Source organism: Belonocnema kinseyi, chromosome 5, assembly GCF_010883055.1.
Source record: "Belonocnema kinseyi isolate 2016_QV_RU_SX_M_011 chromosome 5, B_treatae_v1, whole genome shotgun sequence".
NCBI classification, from domain to species: Eukaryota; Metazoa; Arthropoda; class Insecta; order Hymenoptera; family Cynipidae; genus Belonocnema; species Belonocnema kinseyi.
In genome coordinates, this window is record NC_046661.1 from 52807263 (window position 1) to 52817452 (window position 10190).

Genomic DNA, 10190 nt, shown 5'->3' on the forward strand with positions numbered 1-10190 from the left:
TTATACGTTTATTCTTCGTATGAATTTATTCGATAGTTAGTTAGTTCTTCTTGCTTTGAATCATTAATTTTTTATTAACTTTGAAAGTCCCATAGAAAAAGATTAAAATCATAGAGATACGACAATATCTCCTGTGGGGCTGGTTCACCCCTTATTATAGGTTATTTTTATTAAGGTGAGAACAGTCGATTTCGTATTTGTATATTGTGCATACTGCCAAGATTTTTTTCGTCAAACTCAAAAAACTAGTATTTTCATATTGGAAAGGTTGTCATTTTTTTATTAAAAAATAGAGGTTGATACATTAGTGGGGTAAAGAATTCTAATTCAATACCAAGGATGTGAACTAATATTATTACACGTTTTACGCCACTGAATAGTCCGAGGTTATTTTTAAGTAATGAAAAAATAATACTTGTGATTGAATTTTAGGGATGAATTCATTTGTAAGGGCTGATTTCAGAAAATTTCAAACTACATCAACTTTACTTAACAATTTTAATAGTATTCAAGAGTTTTACACCATGATATAGTAATGGAATAACTAAATATAATAGTATAAATGTTAGGGGTATCTCACCCCCTCAAGGGATTTTTTTTTGAAAATGCCGGAACAGGTCAACTTTATTTTTGATTATTGTGCATAAAACAATTAATTTTGTCAAGATTCAACAGATTTTGGAATGTGTATAGTGAAAAAAATGGCCATCAAATATAGTTTTTCATTATTAGAAAACGGGGGTTGCGAGTCTGATGACTAAAAATAATGCATAAATATGTGCTTTTCAATAACAAGTGTTACCCACTTTGTTTCAGTGAAAAATTACGAATTCTATTCGAGAAATTAAAAAAAATGTGTTTTTAGGGGTGAACTTCAAGGGCGGTTTTTACCCCTTAAATGGGCTTATGGGCACGTATAAAAAAATACATGTCGAATATTTTTTGATGTTCTACAACATATCACAATTTCAATGAAATCGGTGAGGTACACCTCGGGTACCTTCCTTGTTAGTCAAACTCTAATATTTATAGAGCTGATTTTATTTGATAAATTCTAGAAAGCGTTTTCAAATTTTATTTTTTTCATCTCAAATAGTTGATTTAATATCGTAGCTATATAAATATAAAATTCCAAAATCTGTTACAGCGATCAACTGTATGTACTCGGACCTCTTAAGAATCTGTTGGTATTTTTCAAGTAGCTCAATCAGAAAGCCTTCTGCAATATTACAAAATTATTTTTGATTCAAAACATTTTTTAATACATAGCTCTCCATCTCTCTTTCTCCCTAAACTATACATGCTAAATATCATTTACCATCCTTACCTATTATTATATTCTCTCTCTGTTAAAATATTCTAGAACCTTCTACATTATAATCCACATGTGCGGACATAATTTTTAACATCGCAAAAATGTAGCGCGTCATTGAAAATAACCTTGAAGTTCTTTGCGAAAAAATTGCGCAGTAGAAATTTTATGTTATTAGTTATAGAAGATTCAGCATTATAGAGAAAATTTTAACGCTGAATTAAATCATCCTTGATTTTCTATAGACTGTATTATATAAAAGCCTTAGTGGATGGCTGAAAAAATTCAAATATTTTATTATATTAATTTGTTACATCTTAAAACTTTTAGTTTAAATCTTTAATATTTAAAAGGTAAAAAACTGACCTTTCTAAGTGAGAGCTGAAAACCAAGCATATATATATATATATATATATATATATATATATATGGATAAAAAAGCATGCGGCCTTAGCTCGAATATCGTTGCATGACATAAGGAGTGATAAGCGTCGGGCAGTGTACTCTTGGTATTCATTTAAACGTCCAAGAAAGGTCTCTAATTAAATTCATGCTGTCTATAATCTCTCTCTCGAGTCTCGAAATTGTTTTTAGTATCTTGTTACGTATTCCTCGTCCATAGGTTGACGGACCTAGCATATGGAAAAGAATGAATACGAAAGCGAACGATTGCGAGCTGTAAAAAGAAGTGATCTCTCTATAGAACGATAGCATAGGATAATGAAATGTGTGCAGCCTCAGACTGCTGATGTATGAATGCTTCTGTAAGTTTAAACGCGTGTAGCTGTTATCTCTGGTCCTCGCTCGCTACTTGATACTAGAATAAAGCGACAAGCATCCCTGAGGATATGACCTAGCATAAGAAATGATTCTTTATTCCTTTCTTACCTTCAATTACCTTTATAGATATACTTTTTTAATTTTAATTATTTTTTCTCGAAGATTCTAGATTGCAGAAGCATGTTTTTCACAGGCAGAAACTTTTAGTTAAACCATCATCTATCAGGAATTTTCAAATTGAATTAATAAGAAAAGCAGGATTCCATGCATAACCCTCATATCATATTTCATCTTTCCACCGGGATCTTTTACGCATTAAACAAATAAAGGCAGGAATTTCTAGCTAAAATATCATCTATCAGGAAGCAATAAATCAAATACATAGTCAAAATAGGATGCCATACGTAGCTCTCCATATAACATTTTACCTATGCACCTGAATCTTTTGTGCATTTAACAAACGTCTTATCTCGAAGGAAGCAATAAATCATCCTTGTTTTTCTCATTTAACCTTGACACATGCACGTGATAACTTTGAACCTTTTTACATGAATTTGCGTAATCGTGACGTCATCAGGATCCTTCAAGAAAGATCTCAAAGCTTAGCACGGACATGAACCCTTTTTTCCAGAAAATTTAGCACGGACACGAACCACTACAGGTCGAAGCTTCTCGATGTCGGTAAGGTAGGAATCTTGCGTTAGAAACCCCCCTATACATCTACTAAAGGGAAATACCGATTAAAAGTTTCTCTCTGACTTAATTAAGTTTTTAAACATAAATCGTTCTAACTCAGCTAAATATAATTGAAATGAGTTCATATGTATATTACTTGTTTAAAATACTATAGCGATGCCTAAGAATCCATGGAACAGGTAAGAAGAGCTTATTGTTTAATAATATTTAATTGCAAAATGAGGTATGTCGATAATTGTGTTTTCTTGATTTCGTCGGTAAAAAGTATCTACTATCAGCGAGAAAACTCGAGTCCTCTGTCTTTGACGTTGAATAAGTATGTCAAGAAAAAATGGTAGGTTAATGAAAAAGGACTCATTTTAAAGGTGCAAATGTTGTGCGTTAATGAGCCGAAAAGTAATATTCCAAAAAATTATTTGTAGCTTACAGATCTGAAAATCTGATGAAAAGTAAGGAAATTTGATAGCTTTCAAAAACAGTGAACTTTGAAGCATAGTTTTTTATTGAAATAATTGTTCGTTTTTTGGGAATAAATATGCGAGCGCACTATCTTCAGTTCTAATGAAGATAATGAAGTGATTTAAATTGTAGGTAGTTAGTTGAACTATCTGTAATAATTTACAATTTGAAGGAAGTACGTGCGTCTTGTTGTCTTCGTACAAATCGCAATATTTGAAGTCATTTTTTATATAGGAGGGCAAGTGCGAGAGCCCAGCGTAGTGCCGTTTTTTCTGGGGATCGGCCTCGGTTTTCCTCAACACAGGGAAAGGGTTTGAAGGCCAGAGTGAGGCTCGGAGGCACAAGTTGGTAGGTCGGGTTGAGGAAAACCAAGGACGATCCCCGGAAAAAAAGGGCACCACGCTGGGCTCTCGCACTTGCTTTCCTATATAAACAACTGACTTTAAATATCGCAATCTGTACGAAGACAACAAGAAGCACATACTTCCTTCAAATTGTCAATTATTACAGATAGTTCAACTAACTACCTCTAATTTAAATCACTTCATTATCTTCATTAGAACTGAAGATAGTGCGGTCGCATATTTATTCACAAAAACGAACAATTATTTATATTTTGCAAATTTTTCGACGGCAATCTGTTCAGAAATATTTAATGTACCACCATTAATTTTTTCAGAATTTTCCTATTACTTTTTCTATAAAAAAATATGGTTCAAAGTTCACTGTTTTTAAAAGCTATCAAATTTCCTCACTTTTCATCGTATTTTCAGATCTGTAAGCTACAAATAATTTTTTCGAATATTACTTTTCGGCTCATTGACGTACAACATTTGCACCTTTAAAATGATATCTCTTTTATCAACCTACCATTTTTTCTTCACATACTTATTCAACGCCAAAGCCAGAGGACTCGAATTTTCTCGCCAATAGTAGGTAACTTCGAGTTTCAAACAACTTCCAGTGAGTGATTTGTTTAAAAATGTTGAATGAAGTTTTTTGGAAAATCTCATATCGATTCGTTATAAATTGACTGAGATATTCATATTTGGAAAAAGTACTCGACGTCCAAGAAAACACACTTATAGCCTTAATTTATTTTGCAATTAAGTATTATTAAGTAATGAACGATTTTGAACTTTTCCATGAATTCTCTGGCATCGGTATATTATTTTGAATAAGTCCTATAAATATGAACTCATTTCAATAATATTTAGCCGAGTTAGGACGATTTAAGTTTTAAAACTTTATTATTCTCTACAATTCTACTTTTTTTTATTGATTTTTAAATTTTGAAAATTTACTACTTTTGAGATGGGAAGACAATACTTTTACGCTTGTTTGAGTGTCGGGCTGGTTCTCGCACCCGGCCGGCGGCTCAATTTACCAGTTTTTTAGTAAGTAGTCGACGTTTTCAAAATAAAATTTTTAAATCACAATCTTATAAAAAAGAATTGCATATGAACCATATAAAGGTTCAATTTTTAAATAAATTTGTGAAGTTTGTTTAGCTACGAATAATATGAGTTTTATAAACTATATTTAAAATGAAAAATAACATTTTCAATTTTTAAACTAACTCATAAAGTTTGTGATCAAATTAATAAAAAATAATTGCACTTTTAATCACGCAAAATATGTCTAGTCGTACTCAAATATGATTTTTAAATAATAAATGGAATTTTTTCTTCAAGACAAACCTCAGCCTCTAATAAAGTAACCCAAAAGTTGTTGCGATTTAAGCAAAAAATTTATTAGGAATTGAGAAAATAAATTTGTACGCTACATAATTTATATTTATGTTTGTATGTAGGAACTTAAGTTATTATGTATTTTTCATAAAAAGGAGAAATTTTGTATGTCTTTCTTTGGATCCACTCCGTCGGCTTGCGGGTTCAATTCCCGCCTCGCACTCTGGAAGAGCCTCAGCGGCCCATGCGATGAAAACTAACCTAGGGCTAGTGATCGAATTTTTTTTTTAATTTTAAGGTATTTATAAAAAAATGCTTTCTCCTCTCTAAATTCAATTGGAAAATCGAGAGTAATTTACCCGGTTTTTGTTTTAACTTTTAAATTATTAAACTTTAATCATACTTTATAGCTTCGCTTTTTGAATAAATTTCCTCTAGAACAAATGTAATATCAACTTTTTGTTATAATTCAGGCTTCCTACTCAAATTCTGAAAATCCCTAATATTTCCAGTTGTTTTTTTCGCGGATCTCAAGTTTTCTTAACCCATAATTTTCCATAGCACTAAGAAATTCCAATATTTTGCATTTTTTAAACAATATATATCAAATATAAAATATAAGGATAAAATATGAGAAGAAGATTTTTAAACAAAATACATAAATTCTCTACCATGATTGGAAATATAGGTCCTTTTTTATATTCTCAATGTTGCTGAATGAATTCTTTTTTCTTAGGTCTTATTTAGTATAATTTTAATCCTCTTTGAGTCTCTTCAAAATTTTTGCATTATATTTCAAGTTCTCATTCACGCCTCTTATAATCTCTACATAATTTTAACTCCGATTTTAATACTCAATAAATCTATCTATCGATAACCTACTTTAGAAACTTTGGACTTTTTTAACCGCCCCCTACCCCAAAATTAACGTAGCCATCGGTTGAAGACGAAGTTTACTTCTATAATTTTTTAAAAAATGAAAATAAATCACAAGTTTTCCCAACTATAGTTAAAGATTTAAGAAAATAGTAAAATTTTGAAGTCCATAAGATTAATTTTTTGGAAGACGGCTAAATTAAAAAAAAGTTTCTTTTCAAACACGAAAGATAAATTTTCAACCAAGAAGGAGACTTTTTTAAAATGAATATTTAACGACATAGTTACATTTTTACAAAGAATCAAACAAAAAAGATTGAAATTCAAACATTTGAATTTTCATGACAGACAAATTTTTTAAAAGACATTTCAATATTTATAAAAAAAGTTCATTTTTAATCAAAGAAGATGAAGTTTTTGCCTCGAATTATGAATTTTCAAGAAAAGAGTAAAGTTTTTAAACACGAAAGTCAAATGTTTTAGAAAAAAGTGGACTTTAAAATTAGAAAAAATGAATTCTTAGCAAAAAAAGATAATTGTCAATCAAAAAAGATGAATTTTTAACAAGATAGTTGAATTCCCAACCAAAACGTTAAACTTTTAACGAACAAGAATAATTTTATACCCAAAAATATGGCCTATTAACGAAATATTTGAAATTTTCTACCAAAATGTTGAATTTTCAACACACAAGATTCACTTTGCATCCCAAAAGACGATTATTTTGTACCAAAAAAGACGACTATTTTGTACCCAAAAAGACGACTATTTTTTACCTAAAAAGGTAGTTGTTTTGTACCCAAAAACAGGACTTTTCAATCAAATACATCAAATAATAACTTTTATAACAAAGTAACTGCACAAAAAACGAATTTTTAACAAAATTGTTAACTTGTTAAACTAAAATATAAATTCTCAACAAAAAAGAATACTTTTTTATCCAAAAAGACGACGTTTCAAAAAAATACATCAATTTTCTACCAAATACTTTTATTTTTAACTTCAATATACACTATAAAGTTTAAACCAAGTTGTCGGATTTTCTATGAAACTGTTGCATTTTCAAGCCAAAAAGTTAAATTTCCTGAAAAACAGTATAATTTTTAATATAAAAGTCGACGGTCGGTCAAACCTTCGTCCGAGTATGAGCAGCCCGTCGGATAAACTGTAGTAAATTGTTACAAAAAGACCGTGAAACTGCAGTCGGCGCGACTATTTGCCCGTAAACATTGTTGGACATAAACTACTTCATTTCGATTGATCTACTTTCGACCACAGTTGATCCGCTCGTATTATTGGGAGGTCAAATTGGTGTGTTTCTCGTAGAAATGTATACAAATTGAAAATGAACCATTAAATATTTGTAACCAAAAATAGGAACGTTTGAGGGTAATTATTTGTTGGTTATACGTCTTTTAAATTATACACTTGAATTTTAAATCTAAAAAAATAAAAAAAACTGTTAATTTGTGACACAATATCATAATTAAAAATGTAAAATTCAAATATTTTAAATTTCCTAATTACACTTTTTAAGCGAATAACCTATATAATTTAAAATTAGAAATATAGTAATCATTTTTTATATTTTAAATCAGATTTTCAATGTTTTTATAAATAAATATGATTGACAAAATGGTCATTTTTTCTGTGATGAAATTCCCTAAGTTTCATATAGTAACATTAGTTAAAGATGGTCCAATATTATACATTAAACAAGCAAATTTATTATAAAAAAATTATTGCATATTCATTTGTTTATTAAATTTGTTTAAAAAATATATAATTGAACCAAAAATTATGAATTTTGCTGAAATTATCATGAAGTTCATAATTAAAAAATGTTGACGTCGAGTTATTATGTACAAAAATGCCTGATTAATGCATTTTTTCATTAGATTTCTTTTAAATAATCATTAAATTGTTATACTGATTATAAATTTTGCTTAAATTGTCATGCACTTCCAAATTGAAAGGACTGGCATTGAAAAAAAAAGAATTTCACTGCCGATAATTGCCCGAATAATACTTTTGTTTATTAAATATAATTTTTTTCAAATCATAAAATTAATTAATAAGTTATAAATTTTCCTCAAATTCTCATAAAGTTCCTTATTAAAAAAAAATTACAAACAAAAAAAAAATTCAATCAAAAAATTCCTGAGTAATGCATTTGTTTTTTAAATTTGCTTGTAATTTCAATAATAATAATTTCAAGAAAAATGTCTCAATTATCATGTTGTTTTTATCAAAATTTCTCGCAACATTACTTAAAAAACGTTGAATTATTGAAAATCGTAGAAAACATTTGTTCAGCAAATTATTTGCGTAGAAATTTTCTTTAATATTTAATATTGGAACATTAAAAAAATAATGTTACTCTAAGAAATTAGGCGATTTCAACAATCTTTCTGTTATTTAGGAGCATCGGGAGCGACAAACCATTCAGCGGAGTTTTTGTAAACAAACTTCAAGTGCTTCGATAGCGAAGTGGTCGGAGTGCGCGGTAAAACATACTAGTTTCGTTAGTTTAGGTAGGGTTCGAATCCCCGGCGAGTGCGATTTTTTAAAGCGTTAAAAAGTGCGATTATATGTGTAAGTAACCGTGTGCGCGAATTATGAATTTCATAATGACGAAAAATGAAAGTAATATAATAATAATTTCAAAAATAACTTTTCCAAGTTATTGCTGCTAACAATTACATTGAATTAATTAATGTAATTAAATTTTCTAACTTGATGCATTAAAAAAAATTATTTTTGTCGAAGGTCGGGCCGGCATTATCTTAATATCTGGGGTCCACATATGGGACCAAATGTCGGGCCAACTCGTGGAGAAGCCAAAGGCTTTGGAAAGCCAAATCTTTATCATTTACCTGGTTGGCCTGGACGTGGGCCGACGGTCAATTCGCATCTGGGAGAGGATCTACGAGAATTTAATAATTATTTCATTAAATCCGTTTCACGACCTCCAAACATGCAAAAATGTAAATTTGTGCATATTTTCAGTAGTTAAATAGTACTTGAATTATATTGAATTACACGGAGAAAAATGGATGTTCAAATGTAGATGTTCAATGGGTAAGATTGTAGCTTCTTATACGCAGATATTCATGCCAAACATTTAACATCTTTTTGAGATGTTGGGCGTAAAACTATTTTTATGTAAAACTTAAACACATTCAGATGTTAAAACCGTTCGAGCGCATGCGCATCGTGCATTGCAATTTCACGGCTATATTTGAAAGCTATATACAATCAATATCAAAATTACGGAATATTACAATTTTGGAACATTTCCAAAGAATCAAAATTAGATGTTCTCAAATAAAATTGGATAACGGCTTTTTTCTGTCTGAAGAAGAGAACAACGATCTTATGTTTTAGGTTTTATTTCAATACAGAGGTCTTGCGATATCATTGTGCGATATATTTTTCTCCGTGTGGCTAAATTTTTAGGCAAATGCGAGTACTGCAAAAAAACTAGTATATAGCCGCATTGTAATTAAATTGTACTAAAATTCATACAGTGATATTAAGCCCACCTTCGTAAAAGAAAAATGTTCAAATGCGTATAAAGAGTGAAGTTGAGTCCTCTTGCTTTTGAGTCCTCCGTCCTCTGGGGGCTTTAAACATAAAAAATCATATTACAATAAGTAATAATAATACTGGTCATATGTTCGACTGAGTGATTATTCACAGTAAAATATACGGAAATAGCTATTTATGATACAACTGCGCAAAATAGGCGATTTCCCAAGAGTGCGAAGAGCTGAAAGAAAATGTTGCAATCAGACGAGTAGTAATCGCCTGTGCGATTAGCACTTTTTTATTTAAATCCTTTTTTTCAATTAATTCACGGACTTCCATGAATTCTGTAAATTCCATGAATTCCATGAAATCCGTGATATTCGTACATTCCGTGTTATCTACGAATATCAAGAATTCTATGAATTCCATGAACTAAGCGAATTCCACGAATTCTATTAATTCCATGAATTCCGTAAATTCTATGAATTACCCGACTTCCATGAATTCCGCATATTCCACGAATTCCGTGAAATCCATGAATTCCATTAATTTAGTGAATTCCGTAATTTTTGCCAATTCCTTGAATGCCATGTATTAATTGAATTCCATGCATTTCTTTAATTTGACGAATTCCATGAATTCTATCAATTACGTGAATTCCATGAATTCATTCCACTTAAATATTCTTTTGAAGTTCCACTTCTCTGCCGACCAAACTAAAAAGTTATGTAAGTGCTGTTTGAGTTATATATACCAGGTGTATACATATGAAACCGGTATTTTTTCAAGAAAAAAACACATTTATTTCAAGAGAATGATAACAAATATTTTATTCAAAGTATGCG

At 30.1% G+C, this 10190-nt stretch overlaps 2 protein-coding genes across 3 annotated transcripts in view; one reads left to right on the plus strand and one right to left on the minus strand.

Moving 5' to 3' along the window:
- The window catches only part of LOC117173179 (histone deacetylase HDAC1-like), a 151579-nt gene that overhangs the window by 16732 nt on the left and 124657 nt on the right, over window positions 1-10190 (plus strand). The gene's annotated exons all lie outside the window — the stretch shown is intronic.
- LOC117173180 overlaps window positions 9355-10190 on the minus strand; it is a 263371-nt gene continuing 262535 nt past the window's right edge. Inside the window, exon 5 of the transcript XR_004467134.1 lies at window positions 9355-9440. The gene's annotated coding sequence lies outside the window, so the exon portion shown is untranslated. The remainder of the gene's footprint in view (window positions 9441-10190) is intronic.